At 33.6% G+C, this 20,021-nt stretch overlaps 1 protein-coding gene across 1 annotated transcript in view; it reads left to right on the plus strand.

Annotated features, from left to right (window-relative positions):
* The first annotated feature begins 996 nt into the window (after positions 1–996).
* The window catches only part of EIPR1 (EARP complex and GARP complex interacting protein 1), a 242,999-nt gene continuing 223,974 nt past the window's right edge, over positions 997–20,021 (plus strand). The window contains exon 1 of the mRNA XM_079297500.1: positions 997–1,003. The gene's annotated coding sequence lies outside the window, so the exon portion shown is untranslated. The remainder of the gene's footprint in view (positions 1,004–20,021) is intronic.

The following is a 20,021-nucleotide window of genomic DNA, read 5'->3' on the forward strand; positions in this document are numbered from 1 at the left end:
GCACATTTTTACATAAATATTTATTGTGCCCTCACATACATACTTAACATTCTTTATTCTTTATTTTACATGGGGGTTTTTCTGTCAATTGTCTTTGTTTCCATTTCTGAATTCTCCAGCTCTATTTCCATTTCTATATTCTGCATCTGCCTATCCAATGCTTTACTGAATTATAAATTTGCTGCACTTTTCCTTCTTTCTTTTATGTTCCATGTGTTCCTATATTACATTCAGGTGTAATATACTGCAGTCCAGCTTTTACACCAGTAGGTGACTGTGGTAAAGATCCTTTCAGAAATAACCAGTGGCAAACTGGATGGATATAAAATGGCAGCACATGAATCTCAATTGACTTTACACAATGGGTAGCCAAATGTAAACAGGTTGAAAACAGCTTCATCCACACAAAAGGCTAAAGTAAGAAACTAAGATAAGAAAGCTGATGAACCTGGTGCTGTTTTTATTTGTGGTAGATAGCTATCTTTCTAGATTTTGCTGTGTTTTTTTTAATTATGACCTGCAAAATCAATTGTGAAGCAGCTGTACTTTAATGGTAAAGCTGGTATGAACTTTCTAGTAGAATCTTAAGTGCTGATGTTACTTGATGAGCAGCATCTCCTCTGTGAATAAACAGACAATTTCACCTTTCTTTACTGTCAGTCTGGCACCTTACACAAGCTTTGAGTCCCCTTTAAAATACAAAAATAAAGATTTCTCTGTCAAAACAGGTTTGACCTGACAGACAAATTGACTGAGAGATTTCAGAGATGAAGACAGTTCATTGCCCTTCAGCAATCTCTCTCATCTGGGCTGAAACTGAAAGACAGTAACATATTTAATTAGATGCTTTTGTAAAAAAAGAAGAAACATAAAAGTCATCTTTTATCTCGGTCCCTTCCAAACATAAACAAAAATAAAATAAAATACTACCATATCCTAATTAGTACATTTTCCATTCCCCCCCCCCCCCTATTTTCAAGTATCTACTTCTCTGTTTGGGCTGCTTACATAATGTAGTAACATTAAGAACATCTTTAATATTAAAAAAATAAGTATTTTTGGGTGTTTTAAACAACACAGATATAGGGCTATAAAATAACAAAAAAGCTGTTTCTTTATTGTATCTATTATAAAAATGCCTAAGATGTTAAAATATCCATGCATATAAAAGCCCTATTAATTAAACTAAATAAAATTAAAATTAATACAATAAATCAATTTATGAATTAATGATTTAATGATTTAATATAATGATCATGAGCTAACAGTAGATGCAATAATTTTTCATATGTAGTCTTCTCTATTGGTTATTTAAAATACATGTTCCTGTTTATTAAAATTTTTATTGAGGAAAATTATATGCTCTTAATGATCACTAATATAATTTCTGATTTGCCAGGGTAGATAAAATTAGTTCAGCTTTTTTTTTACTGACAGGGCTCAAGGTTCTATTAAAAATGTATATACATCCATTCAGTATGACATAAAAATTCAGCACATATTCCAACCCTGCCAGGAAGGAAGAAAAATAAAACCTGAGTATTCTCTCAGGCTCACTTGTGAGCATTGGTCTGGTATACACAATTCTGCTTTTTTTCGACCATGACATTAACATTCAAAAACCAAATCAATCAAAAAAGTTGCATGAGTTCATGGGTGAGTGGCCCTGGTTTGAGTCCACTACTTTATTAAGAAGTAGTGGAAACATAAATCCCTCTGGGAGAGACTCAGCATATTCCCCCACATTATCCAACTATCCTGTCTGGCTGCTTGAGCAAAGACAATCCTAGAAGCTGGTCTGACTTTTCCCCAGGGAGGAACAAAAATTACACTGTCTTTCCCAGCAACTTTCCAGTGTAGATTATGGGAACCTCCACCAGTATGTAGTTATCTAATCCTCTGGTGTTCATCAGACTTCTGTTAAATTTACATACCAGTATTTCCCTGCCCCAGCTTCAAATAACTCCAGCAGATTTTAGCAGCCCATCATGCCTTTCAATCTTTACAGGTAATAGTTAAGAGGATATTGTTTTGAAAAAAATATAATGTTTTTTCTTTACATTCTTAAAGCACATTAAATCTTGGAAGCAGAAAAATAAGTACTTTTAAATAAATAGAAATTTAGGAAAATTAAGAATGAAGAAATTATTTTTAAATGTATCTATGAAACACAAAGTTTATGTTCTTTACCTACTATAGCATCACATACTTCTGGTATTTGAAGTAGAGTTTTGCCATACAACAGCACTAGGTGGTACTAGGTTTATTCTTTGCATTAATATATATCTGCAGAACACAGGTTATATATGTTATCTCTGAGATCTATAGAAATCCAGCTGTGCAGCATATACAGAAAAAAAAAATCTATATTAAAAGCTTAGCATTTGAAGAGATTACTCACATGTTTAAACATTTCTTGTATAGGTTCATTAAACTGCAGTTAACATTATCCTAAAGAAAGTTCACACTTCTACCTTATTCTGTCATCCCAAATGGTTTGGTATTTGTATGAGATAAAGTAGTTCTGACAAGCACAAGACTGAATAATATTAATTCTACAGCATCTCATCTTAGAATTTATTTATATTGCCTTAAGTCATCCCCTGTATGTTATCTTTGGTTATCTTTTTCCATAAAAGTCTTTTTCAACTGCTGTTTTTGTATTTATAATGGTTATTCTTTGAGGCTTTCTGGAAGGTTCCTGGTACTTGTCTTTGCTGACTAATGAAACAAACACAAAACATCAAAATAGAGACTAAACAATTTTGATATATTGATAATTACGCCAAAATAATTTCTTTCCAATTGTCTTTAATGAAACCAGTAAGAACTTTCTGATTTATTACATCTGTAGTATTTTTACTTTGATTTCTAAAGTTATTTTGGCTTTGCAAAAGTGAGAAAGTAATTGCAGCTCTTATCCCTATAGTCTCATATTTCAGTCACTGTGTAAAGTCACTAACTACAGGTAGCATGCTTAGATCCCATTAAGAAATGTTATATTATTTTTGGTATATTTAAGACACATTAAATAATTTCAAACAAAACTACAATTTGTTCTTTCAATTTCAAAGAAGAAGCCATTAAAAACTTGTTATCACTCCTTTCAAAATGCCAACATACAGACTACATAGTAATTTGGTTGGAAGAACAACAGAGCCAGTAGGTTCCCAAATTCTCATTGTGGTCCTACTTACCTCACCAGTGAGGGGTTATTTCCCTTCTGGGTTCCAGTTTCCATTTCTGAAATTATTTCAGTCCTCTCACAATAGTAACCATCAGAACTAAACAGTAAACATTAGGGTTATAAACAATCCAGCATTCTTAGACTTCCTTTTACCTTCAGGAAAGTCTGGATGTGGCACTCAGTGCCATGGTCTGGTTGACAAGGAGCTGTTGGGTCATGGGTAGGACTCGATGACCTCAAAGTTCTTTTCCAGCCTCATTGATTCTGGGACTCTGTGTTAGTGCAGGGCTTGCAGTGACTACACTTAGGCTGGTTATCTGTTAGCAATGCAAGAATTGCATCACACCAAGATTTAGATTTACTATCCCAATGGACTGCAAGTAGGCAAAGCTTGTGCAATATCAGTGCAGTGATATTTCTCATACTATGATTAACACATATGGAACTGTCATATATACTAGTAGAAAACAAGAGTGAAAAAAATAGAAAAAGCAAATTGTAAAATAATAGAAAAGACTGATATAAAACAATTAAAATCCCATTGAAGGCAAAATATAAACTAATGTTCATCATGAAAATATGTCTTTTTTTTTAATAATGTAACCTTTAACATTAAGAGAAATGTAGCTATGAATTTAGGTATGATACAAAAAATAAAAGAGGGATAGTAATAAAAGCCTATAAAATATTAAGAGAACCACAGATGGCATTCATCTTAATTCAGGAACAGCAGAATAACTGATAAAATTCCAATATAGATAAAAATAAATGTAACTTTTATTACATGACAGATACTTTCCATGTAGTTCTTACTGTTTATAAAACTACTATCTCGGTAACATTTAGAGAAAAACTACATTTATGCACAGCTGTATTAACTTATTAACTAAAAAAATTATGAGATAAATCCAGCACAGAAATCAAACTTTGACTGACAGCATTAAAGGAAAAATTCATTTATAAGCACTGAGCTCCCTCCATGATTAGCCAGCTCTCTCCAGGTGAGACAATGATGGGTCTCAGGTTCAGGTGCTCCATGGCCTCATCACTCTTCAAAGAAGTGCGTGCTGTGGGTTTGAAACCAATTAAGGTAAGAAAAGATTAGGAGTCAGAACTCACATTTTTCCAGTTAAGGCCTTAGCTAAATAGTTTGTGAAAATATTTCTCTTCTCTCTGACCCATTTCCTTGTGCTTTCCAAAACATGAGAGTTGTCTAGCTGCCTGTACCCAAATGGTAATGGGACACAAATGGTAACGGGGCTCTGAAGAAAGTGTTTCACCATGAATCTCCATTTCTCAGAGGTGACTATTTCAAGGTTCCATCTAAGCACGTTACTCTACAAAAGGGACAGTATTTCAAATATACTCCTTTTATTAGTATATTTTCTAGCTGGTTTATGCAACATCCCATGATGTGTCAGCTGTTGTAAGTCCCATTATGCAAAGCCCAGAAATTTCCTTACACGTCCTTCTCCAGCAATTGCTGTGGGTAGCCTTGCACTACAAAAAAAAAGACAATACCAGTAAAACTGTGATGAAAACTGTCTAATCCATCTAATCAAGACTAGTCTGAATGAAAAGAAAGCCAGTGGAGTTAAGAAGGCAGCTAGCTGAGGAGCCCAAGCCAGGAGCAGAGCAGGCTGGAGGCAGCAGCCCCCTCAGTGCTACAGAGAATGACCCATGCTCTGCCCGAGGTGTGAGTTACATCCTGAGCCAGCTCCAGATGAGGGCACTGGCCCTGCCCCAGCTCCACCCCACCATATGATCCACACACATGTGATATCTGAAAAACACCTGTGCACCTTGCCCTGGATGCTTTATCAAAGGGGACTGAACAGGCTCGGTTTAGACTCCCAGCTGATCAAGGCACACAGCGTATCCACTATTTAGATGCAGCATCTCAAGTGTAACTCTTCAATATGAGCAAAGAAACTACGATGAATAATTTTTAATTTAATTCCAATATGTGGGCTCCAAATAGGTTTAATTTATTGATTTTCATCATAGTGTCTTAATCTCTGAGTTTATGCCAGAAGTCTTTTCAATAAATCTCATATCTGTAGAAAATCAGGAGACCAGGAATCTAGAAACTTTGTAATCTGTGTATTTTACCCATGACTTCCTTATAAGCTTAACAAGAAATTAAAAATGGAATTGTCTTTCTCTTTAGCCTGAAATATCTCCAAGGAATAATTTTTTTTTTTTACATCTTCTACACACAATTATTAAACCACTTACTTTTCTAGTGCAGGTCATAGAAGTAATAAATTCAACATGAGAAAACTAAGCAATATGAGAATTTGGTGATGAGGATAAAGGCAAAAATTATATGGAAAATAAACTCATTCATTTTCAGATTTAAAGCATAAACATATATTTTCATAACTTTCTACATTTTATTTACTTAAAATGCAGATAATTAAATCCATATAATCTGAATTCAAGCATAAATTACAACAGATTCCTTACGTTGCCTGCTCTTTTTGTAATATTCCATAGCTCTGACAATGTATTTTATATAAAATACCTGAAACATGCCCTAAATACATCTTAAAAATGTATATTTAAAATTCAATTTTAAACTACCTCTCATCTTTTTTAACTTAGGTCCTCTGGAATTTGCATATAATAGTCCTAAAGGGAAACTATAAATAATTAAAATTAAACTCATAAGTAATTTCTTGAACACTCTCCTCTTTAAGTAATTATAAGAAATTGTAGAATGGATCAAGACTAGACCAGGGTAAGAGGAGTTGGGAGTGTTTCAATCAGGTCAAAGTATTTATGGTATCATAAGGTATTGTATTAACATGGAACTTAAATTTTAGATGCACTTTAATGGTTTCTCTTCTACATGAGCTATTGCCTCCTGCAAATGGCATATACCAAATAATTTCTAAGTGATTGCTTTATGAAGTTAAAAAATAAACCTCCAATTAGAGCCCTAAATCTTAATCATTTAAATCTGAATTATACTTGGGTGTTGTAAAACTGATGCTATTGTTATAGGCAGCCATACACATTTTGTCTCATGTTTTCCCACATACTTTAATTTTTTTTAAGTAAAGGTTCTCTCACAAAACAACCAGCATAATTTTATCCAAGTAGTGACAATATAGTACATGTCATCATGATGAAACTGCTGCCTTTTACAGTCAAATTTTGAAGAAGTCATAGAAATTTCAATTAAATCAGCAGGGTGTCTTCTGAAGTACCTAGACACTGCTGTGAAACATTTTCATAAAGTATTTAGACACTGGCAAATGGTGTGAAACCATTAAGTCACTTGATTTAGAACCCTGAAAGTCTTCCAGGTGGTAGTCATTTCTGCCTACTGTAAGTCTTGCCCAAATTCACATTCCTTATGTACAAGTAAGAGGCTGAAGTGCTACAGAGAAAACTGCTTTAAATTACCAATATTCAATAGTTATGTGAATTCACTTCATAAACTCATCAACTAGACATCAGTTTTAAAATACACTCAGATGATGCTTAACACAGTCAAATAAAATACTGTTATAATAAAAATCAGGTTATTTATGCATTTATTCTAAACCTAGAGGAATACAATTCTCTTATAAGGTGTTTAAAATTTAACTCTAAGCAATGTAAATCATAATGTTTCTTATTTATTCAAGTAAGTACTAACAAATAGGTGATTATGTTTGTGCAGTCCATTTTTTACACCACAGATATCTGTGTTTAATTTTTTTAGTTCTCATATTTTCTTTGAGATTAATTTTTTGGGAAGCTGTTCTAGGAAGAACATATGATATCGTGTTATTATCATTAATTGCTGATGGAGGTACACTAAGAAAGACTGGGAAGATTCATAGATAAATTAATACCTATTCAGTCATTTTTCAATTAATTCAAACAGTTCCTAAATTTAGAAATTTATTTGCTAGATTATTCACTATTTGCAGTATGGCAATTTACAATAGAGATAAAAGTACTCTAGAAACAAACTTGAATTTCCAAGAAAAATATTAGGAGAGATAAAAAGCATTATTACTCACAAATGGAAAGTTTGGTAGTCTGAGCAAAAATGCCAAATACATCAAATTAAAAATGGAATCAAACTAGGAGGTAAAACACATGCCAACCCACAAAGATATCTGCTTTCAATTAAAGGCAGTTACAATATTGTGCCAAATCACACTACAGAAGCAATGTCACCTCATGCAAGTAGTAAAAATAATATTCAAAAGGTAAAAGGATGTTACTCTTCATAAAATAAAAATATTGTCCGAACAAGGCTTAAAAACAGAAAGATGTTGCTAAGTCAGAATATGAATTCACCAATAAATCATAATTGTAAATCTTAATCTTTTCAGAAACTATTAAAATAGATTGTATCAATAGTAAATATAACATCTAAACAAATTACTTCTGAAAAACTAGATAGCCCAGTTTGAAAACTCCTCTGTAATGACCTACCAAAACCACAACAAAGTGCAGTCCTGTCTGATCCAAGAAATCTTTATTAGATTAATGCCTGTTTGACTGGTATCACATATTTTTCTTCATTTGCACTCCCAAACTGGGTCTCTCACTGTTGGCAGTCCAATGCAGTTTGTGAAAGTGACCCTTTAGTCTGTCTCCAAATCTGTTTTAACTCCCATCTCTAGTGTATGTGTAGATATCCAATATGGGTATGCAATATGACAGCAAGGATAAAAACTACAGAAGTGGGTGTCTCTCTGTTCCTTTGGACTACTTTTTAAACTCAAGCCAGTCTACCAAAAATTTCAGCTCACTTATTCTGATGCTAACTCTTGCTCTCAGATTTTGTAATAGCCAATGTTTATTTGGTTCCTCTTAGAGAAAAAGTTTGTAATCACTAGCTGCTTCTGATAGTTAAGATTGTTTGTAAATCCTGGTTTATGTAAACAAGTAATTGGGTTCACTTCTCTGCTTCCCATCTATGGAATACTAACAGTTTCTGAATAACCTGAACTATTTGGTGTACCCTAAAAGGTCAGTATTCTATGAAAAAAAATCCACCTGGTGTTTTGACACTTGCACCACAAATGAGTCAGGATAATGTCACATCAAGAAGGATAAATCACTCTGCCTTCTCCCATCTGACATTAACAAGGTTCCAAAGGCTGTGCTGGGCTGGTGAGGGTGCTTGTCCCACACCTATTTCAACCCCAGTACTTACAAATGGTAAATGCTCTGCCAATGCAATCACCAATAATGGATCTCTCCCTTCACTGTCTCAAAAATTACTGCATTCATGAGGAATCCACTACAGGCAGATCCTGATGAGATGCTGAGGTGCCGCTTCACTGAAACTACATTCCTGCAAAAGGAAATTTCTGCTGTTTCCTTTAGAATGCATCTCTTCAAGCAATAGATAAGTTGGATTCTCTAAATGCTAGACAAAAGTAGGTCGTTCTTTATCATCTTCTATTATTTTGTACCTGACAATGTAATCATAGAAGCATTTAGTTTTGAAAAGACCACTAAGGTCATCCAGCTCAATTGTTAACCTAGCATGACCATGTTAACCCCAAAACCAACATATTCCCAAGTGCCACATCTACGTTTTTTGAACACTTCCAGAGTCATTGACTCCACCAGTTCCCTGGACAGCCTGTTCCAATGCCTTCAACCCTTCAGAGAAGAAATATTCCCTAATATCTAACCTGAACCTCTTCTGGTGCAATTTTTGGTCATTTTGTCATGATTTTTTAAAAGTTCTAATGTCTTATAAGAATTGCTAATATTGCAATTTGGGTCTGCTGTCTCTTCTCCTTTAAGCAGGTGTTTCTATTAATAACCAGGGTCCATCTTCTTTCTCCTCCATGAAGTAATCAAAAGGCAGTGGTGTCACCCCTAAGCCTTCATATTTTAAGGTGTACAAACCCTGTTGTCACAGTCTGTTTTCACACATCATGATACTCAGCCCCCAAATCATAGTTTCATCATAAGTTATTTTCACAGTCCTCAAAAAAGATAATCAGAACAAGATTTTGCTTACTAATTCTTAGAGAGCACTGTTTCATAATCTTATGCCCTTGACTTTATTTCATGAACCTAAATGGGAGCAATGGGTTTTGTGAAAATCCTGTTTCTTATCAGTGTAACACCAAAAAAGTTCATTTATTACCCATTTTATGACAAATATTCATCTTAACAATATTCAGTTAAGGAATCAACACTAGCAGAAAAACAGATTTTTTCAAATGTCAATCATGTTTTGATTTTTATCAGTAAATTATTAAATTGATACAGCAGTTGTACCAAAAGACATAAGAAGTGAGTTTGTATCACCTGGTTAATAACTATCTTGTCCTTCAGAGCAAAGGTTGCCTCCTAACAGAAGATCTAGCATTTGGTTCTCCATCTCACCACTGTAACTCCCCACCCCCACAGTAATATGAATTCAAACTAAATGCATTAATTGGGTGCACAGCAAGACACTGCAGACTGTGGAGGGTTGCTTTAGATTCAAATTATGTCAAGGAACTTATAAGAAAGTGTCTAATAACTCAAAAAAAGTGATCTCAGTAGTTACAAAGTCAATTTTTTTAAAATATATGGCATATTTTGATGGATTCATATTCCAGTTTGGCAGAAATATTAAGTGAGATCAATTGATCCATTACAAATTTTTATTAAAATTTTTAAGAAAATAAGCAACAAAGAGCCAAACCATGAAATTGCAATGAGAAATACTGTTAAAACTAAAAGGTAGTATTACCGCCAAAACAATTGTATACCAGAATATCCATGACAAAATATAGGCTGAAAATCATGTTATTGAACACTACATTAATAAAAATCTGGAATAAAAAAGAGCTGAGTAAGAGCAACTTCTTAAAATTATCCTCTTAAAATGGAGCTTGGTTATTTCAAAGGATTCTTATCTCATGGTTTTATATGACAGAAGAGAAGTGGTAACACTTGTCAACATCAATCTGAATGTCTTCCCAATTCCTTTTGCTTAGAAGTTAAGTCTATTATAAGTTTTGTTTAACACAGAGAAAGAGCATAAAGAATTATGTACTTTGAGAATTAAAGAGTTATGTTGCTAATAAGATATTTTTAATAATAGATATTAAAAGCTAGTACAGTGCAATGTTTCTTCCAACAGCGTTTTCATAAGTGTTTCTGCTCTAGGAAAAACAAGTCATGACTGAATGATCAAGAAAATCTAAGTTTCAGAAGTAGTGGTTTGAACCACTACAATAATCTCATGTCCTTTAGAATAAAGCCCAGCTGGATGCATCTCTGCTTTGTCTTACTGAAGAGTATCAGATGGTTCATACATTTTGGAGGAATAAAAAGTTTTGCTCGATAGATATGTCTGCTCAATATACAGAAAATACATAAGGAAACAATCTCAGAAAACTCTTAAACATGGTGGTGTACAACACTGAAATTTGCAGATCTGAAGGGAAGTTTTACTGGACTGGCATGTAAATGTTTATCTCAACTCATGGTGTCATACTGAAAAAATATGTGACTAAAACTAGATTCAACATGGATAAGAAAAATAGGCATTTTGGCAAGGGTAAGCTGCTTACTATGGCTTCACTCTCACAAATGCCTCTGACCATAAATTTTCAGAATTGTTTCCAAATTTAGGACTCTAAAGAAAGTAATGTTTGTGTAATTGTGGACAGAAATATTATACTTTATGTTCAATTGGACAAAATATTGAGTATTTTCATTAAAAATTTGGTATTTAAACAATTATCCATGTATCTGACCAGGTCACTAAAATACCTAAACAGTAATTTTTCCACAATCATTCAGAAACCTTGCCTAGAACAGAACACACCAGATTATCTTTTGCTAAATATATTACATCTGTGATTCCCTATTCTGTGATGCATGACATTTGAGTCCCAGACAATTCAAAATAATAAGCAATTTCATAAGGTAAATTTAACATTACTGCTATCCAATTACAGTATTTGTATAAAAATCAAACAGCTCCAAGAATTGCTAACAGAATTTCAAAAAATCTGCAGAAAGCAGATTATTCATTTATCTCCTGCGTTTAAGTCTAGCATTACACTCAGATCCATGAACTAATCAGCACATTTTTTGAGATCAGACAGAGTCTAAATATTGGTATTACAAGATGCTGAGACAATCCGCTCTCCTAAATTACCAAACATATGGATGTGGGAACTTTTCTGTTTGGTGGTATTGAAATTGCCCATCATTAAGTGAACAACTTACAAATATGATTCACTCTGCATGGATATTTCTTATTATAATTACATTAAGTTGTGATTTAACTGATTTTTAAGCTACAGATATGCATACAGTATTGATTACATAATTTCCCTCTGAGGAAATAAACAGAGCCTTCAGCAACTACAATACAATAGATGTATATTACTCATAAACCAATATCAGAACCTAAGGACTTTATTACTTTTTGAGTTCTAATACTGTACAAAGACTTTAAAGAAAAGCTTAAACTAATGAAATCTAAAATTAGACTGTAATATGGTGCCATAATGATGTCTTAAACAATATCCAAAACATGAACCATTACTAAGATAACATAGGCAAGGTACAAAGAAAAAAGATTCATGCTGACAATCAGAAATACCCTAAATATTTCCAAATATACAGTCAACTACTGTAATATAAGATCATTCAAACAGAAAAAAGAATTGGTCTTTTATATAGAAATTCCCAAGAATGCCTGTTTTAAGATGGATTTTAACATCAAAATAATTTTTGTAACATGTAGACTTTTTTGCTGTCAATGTCAAAAACTAGTGAATTTCAATTACAGATTGTTAAAAAAAAAAAAAAAAAAAGTTGTTCTGTCACTTGCACAGAACTTGTCCTATTGTTCTTCTTCTGTCACTTGCACTATTGTATCTGTGCTTATTTCTTCCCATTACAAAATTGCACACATTACCAAGTAGCACACCCTAACATCTATTCTTCTGACACTTAAATTTGTCACTTATTTATTACTGAGAGGAAGTTTGATAAGAACATACCAACTGAAAACCTATTCTCCTGTATCAAAGCTACATGAAGTCTTTCATCCTCATTAGTTAATTTAAATGAGCAATCAGAAGTCACGCACTTTTGGTTAATTAGTCATTAGAAATAATAACTGGGGAACTGTGTGAATTATAAAAGTTAAAAGTAAACTGGAAAAGTAAGGGAGGCTACAAGAAAAAGGGAAATTTTGCCCAATGTAATTTAAACAGTCCTGCAATGTGCACAAAAAATATTGATACTTTTGTTTTCTTCCCACCATGACCAAAATTCAACATGAAAAAAGGCAATATGCATTCTGAAACTGCACAAATTGTATCAACTCAATGCTGCAAGTATATTTTCATAATGAAATCAGTTCAGATTAGTCAACAACAGACGGTAGCAAGACTTGATCATGAGTGTTAATAACAGTAGCTTTCTAAGACAGAGAAACAGTCATTCTCCACAAATTGGAAGAAAATAATGTTTAAAATGGCAACAAAGAAAGAGCAACAAAGTTAAATTAAAACAAAAAACAGGAACTTTTGAACAAAATTAATATCAGTAATAAATTATGTAAGATGAGAAATAGAAGACAGTATACTAAACACAGGAAAATAAGTAAATTCTTACATTCTTTTTCAAACAGAAGGAACACATTGTCTAGTGTTTTTCCATTAGGAAAATTAGCATTCCATTTAAGTCCTACTATGGCACCAGATTTCTTATCTAAGGTTAAAAGTCTTGTAATATTTTTCATAAGCCTACCAGTTGCAGAATATGAGACCACAAAAAAAACTTATAAAATGAGGGGGCTGAGTAAAATAACCATCAGATTAACTCTGACTAATAAAAAAGTCCAGATTCAATAAATAATGTAGCATGACAGACAGACAAATTTATCACTGTGTCATAAAAAATGCTATGAACCTTGACTATTTAGATTGAATGCTGTCGTTTCTAAGGATGCATCTAATCACAGAAGATCCATCTTTTTTCAGCTCTCAGAGCCATCAAACATCCAAGCCATGATATGAAATGAGCTGAGATTTCAGTGTTGAAACCAGTTCACATTATAAAACTTGTAAAACACCACTGTCCTCAAAGTTGGGTGTGTTTCTGTTGATTCTAAGGGCTGCAGTGTGGGATTAAAGTGCTGTTGTATAGTTTGTAAGGTGCTTGCTTTAACTCCCAAGCTCTCTTCCAGTGCAGGGAGTTAAAGGGAAACATCTGACAAAAACATGATGGGAATAAGCCTCTTGAAAGTCCACAAGTGTAAGCTAATTTCTCTTAAGAAGACATTGCTTTGAAAATAATGCAGATTTCTTAAACACAGAATGGGGCTGCAAGTTTGATCTTTCCATATCCAGCAAGGAGCTCTTGTACAACATGCTTCCTGTAAAATCAGTTCCAGAAACTTCTTCCAGAACAAGGTCTTTTTGATCCACTCACCTGGTGGACTCTCAGCAGTCTGGAGTCCATCTATGGGAGATAAAAACACCATAATAAGAGGCAAAGAGGATTTTGAAGGTGTGCAATGTTTGCAACAGGTTGTTCAGTGAAGATTTCTGAAGACATTCTAGAGGTTGCCTACAGTGACAAACATAGGTTTTGTGCCTAGTGCAGTTTCAGAGACCTATGGAATCAGAGCTATATAACTGATATAACATATTATAACATGACCTCTGGAGCAGCAGCTGGCAGCCAGGTAGAGTAAACCAGAGGATTTCAAACAGCAGTGGATGTCTGTACACATATCACCTCAACATCCATGCTGTCAGCAATAACAAACTGTTCTGATAAAATATTCAAGATGTGGAAAGATGTCTCAGTAGCAAAGAAAGAAATACAAAAGTTTTACACGACAGAAAACACAGGAAAGCAACTTGATTCAGCCAGCTGACTGAGGGGAACTGGAAGGGAAGTATATGCTGAGACTCTTTTACAGTAGCAATAACCCCAAGAACAGGAAAAATGCTTTGGGAATGTTCAAACATCATTCTCCAATGGCTGTGTACAAGGAAATTGTACAAGAAAAGTGGAGGTACTAAAACTGCTTCCATCTGAGAGGGAATGGTGGATGGGTGACAAAATGCACCTTGAGGAGATGTCTTAGCTTGACCAGAAACTCAACATGAGTCACAGAAAATATCACTGTGACCCAGCTGTGATGTTAAGAATAAGCAGTGGGAGCAGAGATGCTTCTTTTTTACACTACATGTGTAACATATGGAAGAGATGAAGAAGAAATATGTCTCCACAGCTAAAAGCTCCAAAAATTGCACTTAAGTACCTTCTCTCAAAAGATAAATAAATTGTCTGAGACATAGAAGTTAGTATAACACAAGCATTGGTGGCTTTTTCAACATTTCACAAAACTGTGGTTCAAAAAACCAAAAAGAATATGTTAACAGGGCTGTAAAAATCAGGTTCCAAACTAAAGAATTACTTTAACAGGTAAGCCTACTCAGTCTGTAAGGCAGGTTCTGTGGAAAGCAAGAGAGAGGGGGCACCATATTCAAAGAATAAAACATTCTAAAATTGTAAAAGAGACTCTAGAAATGGGAAAGTAAAATTTTCTGTGGTAATGTACTGGTTTACAGTCTGCAAATCTGAACTCATGAAATATTGTTATCAATATGAAAGCAAAAAACCTAACAACTTCTCAAGAAACATAAGCCCTGAGAGATATATGGCAAAATAATGTAACAAATTTCAGTGTAATGTTATTTTTATTTGTAGCTTTTAGGAACATTGCTGCTGCCAGACAAACACTTTCAACATATGGATAGATCTGAGCAAAACAGTTGTTTAGAAGGACTGAGAAAGAATCCTTAAGTCATGTTGAAGTTAGAATAAGTAGAGAAGAACAGTATTAGTCCTCCCTTCAAGATTTTTGTATTATAAAGACTTTCCCAAAGAATATCCAAGGTGTAAAGATTCTGATAATTTAATAATTAGAGAAAGGATGCTAAAGATAAATGAAAATATGTTTTACTATCTCTGACTTAAATTCAAGATTTCACAAAAGAAATAAATTTCCATTAACATACTGGGAAATTAGGAGCTTTGTCTAAATGGATAGAATTTTTCACAGCAAGGTTGGTCAAACTCTGGTACTGCTTTCCCAGTGAGATTGCAACATCTCCATGCTTGGAGATATTCAGAACCTGGCTGGGTATGGTGCTGGCAACCTGCTCTTGTTGACCTGTCTGTGAATAGGGGTTTGGATGGCCCCCATAAGTGCCCTCCATTTTCAATAATTCTGATTCTATGTGATTTTGTATCAATGACAGATTCTCAAAACTCATTTATTCTCTTCTTCCTTTCCCTTTCAACACACACTGTTCTCCCAAATACAGTTTAAACTAAATCAGTAGAAAAGTATTTGGATTATTTTTCAAATTCTGTGGTGGATACTACAATCTCCTTTCCAAAGGCTGCATTTGCTAATTAAAAAAAAAAAAAAAAAAAAAATTATAAGTCATCTTGCTCAGCCCCTAGCATTACATACCCATTTTCCTTGAAACTCCTCTTCCTATTATTTCCTATTACTTCTTTGAAACTCCTTCCCACAAGCAAAAGTTTATTTTGGACCTTCTGAAGATTATCCATAACTAACAACCCATTCAAACATTAAAACATCCCCCTCCTACATCACTAATGGCACTAATTTTCACTAACACTAATAATCACTAATACTTAGTTTTCAGACATTTTTCATTAATTTTCATTCATTAAATCTTTTCTCTCTTTGGATGTTGAAGGTCAACTGAAAATTCCTTTTAGCTTCACCCATTACAGTCTTAACAATAAATAATTCCCTAATAAACATTATTATTTTAAACGTATAAATGACATAACAAGTTTATAATCTACTTTATACTATTCATAATTGTCATCAAGAGTTCAGTCTTATATTTAATCTCTCACCCAGAACAGCAATGACTCTTAAAACCTGATCAGACTGAGAACATATGTAAAACCTATCTTCTACTATGAGTCCAGCATTTTTCAAGCATATTGCCTTGTCTTGTAATATGAAGAAAGCAGAATTTCTTCAGAATTTTTCTTCAGAAAGCAGAATTTATAAATTTGCAGCTGAAAAATACCTGTTTTTAAAGGAGATTTTGTAATCTAAGCTTAAATCAGCCATTTCTCTCTGACAGTTCTGCAAACCTGCTCTAAAATGCTTTAGCAAGTACCTTCTCTTCTTCCATGACAGAGTAGTTTTTTGATAAATTGTCAATGTATATTAAAAAGAAAGCTGAAGCATCTTCTATGCTTCATAAGGAATCTAGCATAATTTAGATGTTATAAAAAGTAATTAATAATTTACTTATTTACCTAATCATCTATGCTACTAGGATCTAAATACTTTATATTGAACAGCTAGCTCTCTTTCCTCCTTTTCTTTCTTTTTTTGTGGGATACTATAATGTATTTTGTTGTTCTAAGACATGTTTTAATGATCTGTTTATCTTGCAATTTGCAAAATACAACTTTCTGTATAGGTAAGAATACTATGGCAAGAAAAACACTTTCCAGGAACATGTGTTTTCCTTTTTTGTTTTTTTTTTCTGTAAATAAATAAAGCTGCCTGGGGCAAGCCCTAACACTCCTACCACAGTGTGTCAAGTTCCAGCCAAGAGCAAATATTTATGTCTGCATGCCACATTACATCTTGAAGAAATAAAGCTGCTTTTCAGAAGACATTTGGAGCCATCTGGTGGAACTGGAGTGAAGTCAGGGAAAACCTGGGAACTGGGGACACGAAATGCAGTCAGTTTGGCAGAAAAGGGAGAGGCATGCTTCATTTTCAGCAATCCTTTTCCTCAAATACATTATGAAACTTGAGACGAATTTTATCATTCAAGTTTAAGAAAAAAATAACTTTAAAAAGAACTTGTAATTAATGTAAAAGTTCCAACCTGCAGGATGCTCTGAGGGTTGATTTAGAAACACCATCCCCAGAAATACATAAATCCAGAGTAACCAGGGAAGTGTACGACATAGTGTAAGGCATGGCAGCTACAGGAATTAACTAAAAGAGCTAAATTGTTTTATTTTTCCTTAAATTCTTCAAGTTTAATTTGCCAATGGTAGATATACAGTGGTCAAGAATTATTCAATTTAATAAATGCACACTTTCTTTTCTTGAAGAAGCAATTCACATCATATGTCAGATATATCCTTTAACTTATATCTTTTAAATTGGCTCTTGATTTTAACACTGGAATCATGTGTGCTTGTCTGATTACAGAAAAATTAAATCTTTCAACATTAGCCTCATGGCAAAATTTCTTACATTACGTCTGCACCTGGAGAATTACCTCAGCTTTGTATTTATTTCTGTGTACAATTTAAACATTACTTGCTTTAATGAGCAAACCTTTCTACAGAATTTATCATGATTATTTCAGCTATCTCATCAATAGGGTTTCAGATAAGATGATACAAATTCTGTTAGTTATCAGTGTACCCATATGTAGAGAGAGTGCACTCCATCATCAGTGTTTTCTTCAAGGATAGAACAAATGCTACAGTTTTCAGAGTCCAAGCCCATTGTTATTCAGATAATTATGAGAACATATTTGGTCTTTCTTCACATAAAGACAAGTTTTTAGGTGGAGATAATATGTGGTCACAAAAATCACATTAGTTATAGGATGATGCTGCAAAATCTGCAGAGATTTTTGGTCTATCTGTATTTGTAATTGGTGGAGTTACCTAAATGTACACAATTGTAACAACAATGGCTTGAATTATTAGGAGCTTAGCTGAAATCAAATTAGATATTAGATAAGCAACTTTTATAAACTTCTACTAATAGTCCTTTCCCTGGTTATAGGATTTTGAATGCTCATCACTTTAAATAATAGTTTCTCCATTAAATAATTCTTAACATGAAGGATTGAAAAACAGTACATTATTATAATTTCTTCTTCAAAATTCCCCATTCCTGCAGGGTTACTGCCTTGCTGCATGGGAAGCATCACAGCTCCAAAGAAGGTGGCTCTGTTTGAATTTTATACACATTACTTGGGTGAGGGGTCTGCTGTTAAGGGCCATAGGCATAATACACCCCTTTGTCCACCCAGGCAGGGTGACAAAAGACATGTGGAAGATAAATATTATATTCAGTTTTATTATTAGAATAATATTATAATATATAAAAACATTAGGTAATACCAGACAGAAATTTACAGGAAATTAAGTTTGATTAGCAATTCACAGAATTAGTTTCTCAAATTGTCTATTCGTAACACTGTTGTTTTAGAAAACTCTGTGGTGTTTTGTGATTATGAGACTTTTTTTCTAAATAATCCTTGGAATTTTCTAAATAACCTTTTCATGTTATCGATGACGTTTAAACATTGTATTCTATAAATTTTCTAAATATTATATAATGTTTTTTCTTTAAATTTCACTAACATAATGTAATTGTGCATTGCAGTATATCATCACTCTCAAATTATTTCCTTCATCAGTAATATTACTTACCTTTCCTTGCTCAATAATACTACTGTCATACCCTACTAATTTACTTTAATTCATAGCATCTAAATCAAGAAATTGACCATTCCAAATCCTGCCTGGTTAACCAGAGTTTCACTACAAACATTCATTCTCTAACTGAACCTAGACATTTGAAAATTTGTATACATTAGAGTAGAAAACTTAAAACCAAGAAAACAGTCTGATTTATAACATATTTACTTGATTTTATGTGATTTATTATAGATAAATTGCCATCTGGAAGGCCCACAGATAGTACTGTGAATTATTGATTTAATCTGCAGAAAAAATAAATCATACATCATTAGCTGATGCAAGATGTTTAAAATATTTTCTTCTCAGAAACATTCCTTAAATATAAACACTAGTGCCTCTGTCAAATACTATCTTTGTTCAATGCAATATGTTACTTGTCAGTATTCTGGAAATCCTGTCATACTTGAGGAATTCCAAGGCCTTCACTGTTTCATGTCTTCTATCCTCAGAAACCTGTGTCATATTCTTTCACCATTTGTCCAAAAGACTTTTCTGTTTGGAAGTGGCTGACACAATTTAATCAACCAGAGAAGTCCCTGTCAAGTGGCCTGATACACTCTCTCCCCTGAGAAAATAAGCTGCCACCACAGCTTTTCCACTATCTGCTAAGCCAAGAAGTGAAAAATTGAGGCTTGGAATTAAAAAGGATTTCCAACACAGGAGTTCAAACCAGGGAAAAAAAAAAATTAATAAAAAAAAAAAAAGAAGTTAAATATTTATGTGATAGTCAAGTAACTCTAAAACCTGCTTTCCCCACCTACCAAAGAGGCATTATTGCAGGTACCTTTTTGCTTTAATTTATGCTATATATAACTGTGGCATCATTAATGATATTGCAATGATTGTAAAATAAATTTTTTGCTTATTGATGACAATCCAGTAGAAATAAAGATAGGCTGCTAATGTAACAGCAAAGGTAGGAAAGCTAAATCTTCTCTCCAGCATAAAATCTGTCCTTATGTGCAAAAGGTCAAGTGTTACAAGAGAAAAAATGTCAATGATCAGTGGGAAAGGGTTTTATACTGGTGGGATTCTATTAGCAAATGCATAAGGCAAGGAATTTGTTAGACATAAAAATCTACGTTCTCTCTTTAAATACCCACATTGTCTTTAGCCTGGAGTCAACCCCACCAAGATATCTATACAAATAACCAGGGCCAGGGTGCCACAAAGCACAGTATTCTGTGTTCATATCCTTCCTGAGCACTCCGGAGGATATTCAATTGTCCCCACTGGAACTGTGAATCTCAAAACAGGGACTTTGTTAGAGAGGGTAACGGCTGACACTCACCTGCAGTGTGTCAGGGAC

The sequence above is a fragment of the Erithacus rubecula genome (genome assembly GCF_903797595.1).
Source record: "Erithacus rubecula genome assembly, chromosome: 2".
In the NCBI taxonomy this organism is placed as follows: domain Eukaryota; kingdom Metazoa; phylum Chordata; class Aves; order Passeriformes; family Muscicapidae; genus Erithacus; species Erithacus rubecula.